This window comes from Octodon degus, unplaced genomic scaffold, assembly GCF_000260255.1.
Source record: "Octodon degus isolate 3935 unplaced genomic scaffold, OctDeg1.0 scaffold00139, whole genome shotgun sequence".
Taxonomy (NCBI): Eukaryota; Metazoa; Chordata; class Mammalia; order Rodentia; family Octodontidae; genus Octodon; species Octodon degus.
This window is the reverse complement of record NW_004524715.1, coordinates 1,860,891-1,862,818: the sequence shown is the minus strand read 5'-3', so window position 1 is coordinate 1,862,818 and position 1,928 is coordinate 1,860,891.

The window sequence follows — 1,928 nt, the reverse complement described above, 5'->3', positions numbered from 1 at the left end:
TTACCCAGTTGAATTTAATTTGTAATACTTAAATCTTTAATTCCTGTAGAATAGACTCAGTGTACATTCTGAGCTATTAGTTTTATATTTTCTCATGATGTTTTAAGAAATTTTCCAACAGCATTTACCAAACTATGCATCTCCACTACATAAACAAAATCAAGTGTATTCTATGCTGAATTATTATACTTGAAAGTCTGAGATATAGATTCCCTTATGATTTGTCAGTCTCGTCTACTACTGCTCCTAAGAAACTGGTAGCATTTCTAGGCTTTCACTCCCATTTCTCTTCCCCTTTCTCCTGCTTTGCTATCTTCCTCCTTTTTGTGTTCTATTTTGTTTGGTTTGATTTATTTTAATGGGACATATTTCATTTCTAATGCCAAGAAATTATATTTAAATATTTTTTTCAATTAGACAACTTTTACAATGAGAAAGCTACACTTAAAATGTGCTTTAAAACAAAATGATATTGGAAAAAAAAGACAGAACTTTTTCACTGTGCTGAAAATGAAATATTTCTTTCAGTAATACAATGTACCAATCCATAAAATGTAGGTTAACAGAATTCTCAAATTATCATTTTAAAAGATAATACTAAGGCCAAGAATTCACATCTATGGTAGCTCACAGAAGGGGATTATAAATATGATGTCCATCCCTATGAAGCTTACAAATTTGACAATGCTCAATAAAAGATTTTAGAATCCCACCCAATAGTGTCACATGTAGCAATTGCCAATCCGTGTCCTAGAAGTTCTCCTAACATCTTTATGTTGACTTTTCTACTACTTACTATTTGTTAATGCTAACCTTGAGGGAAGGGGCAAGAGGAGGGTGTGGATAGAGAAAGGAGTGGGGGGGGGGAGAAAAAGAACAAAAAAAGAAATGCAATGAACTCTTGATCATATACAGAAATTATTGCTACTATAGTTCACTACAAAGCATATTTATACAATATCATATGACCTTTGGTAATGAAAAATCAGAATAAAATGTTTAGTGACACAGTCTTACAACTGTACACAACATTCACATGGCAATATTAGATAGCGAAGCACCCAATACCCATGGTTGACAAACTGTCTCACTGATCAGAATTCATTAAATATATCCTTTGTATAGAGGGAAGAAAAAAAGAAAGTATCAGCTCTCCAAGGCTTGTCAAAAAGGGATTCTCATGTTTTGTGGCTCTAAAAAGAATAAAAACTAGAACAAAATCCCCCAAAACAGAATTGATGCAGGCGAAGGTGTTACCAGAAAGTTAAGCATGACAAAAGGTGTTTCGTGAGAATTAAAACCTAAAGCCAAGGTACCTCATAATCACATTATCAACTAGTTGGGTAACGCTAGATGAGCATTATCTTCAAGTTAAATAAACAGCTACTGCACAATACAGTATCAGTAAGTTAAAAATTAGAGTGCACAAATCCAAATCAGTGACAATTTTTGTAAAAAGCAAAATATTCACTATTAACTGTAAAGTTTGCCCAGTCCAACTGATTAAAATCACTAGATTAGACTGTCTGCACATTTTTTTAAGAATTATCAATCTTGAGAACTCCCTTTTCCTATAATGAGGTGTAAGTTGTCTTACTAAGATCAAAAAGGTATGTAAGTAGATAAGCAAAGAAAAGTAACAGTTGGTGAAGTGAATACATTTAAAACTCCTCCTGTATCTCACTTTCAAAAATGTTTAGGGAAAAAATTAAAATAGTCTCCATTATTCTAGCAGAAACAGAACAAAATAAGCTCAAAATAGTTAAACAACCAAGCAACAACTAAAACCACATTACACAGCTGGATCATCATGCTTTCATCTGGTTTAACTTTCACATCTAGTTCAACTGGGATGCTTTTATTATTTTTTTTTATTTTTTTTTAATTTTATTTATTTATTTATTTGAGAGAGAGAGAGAGAGAGAGAG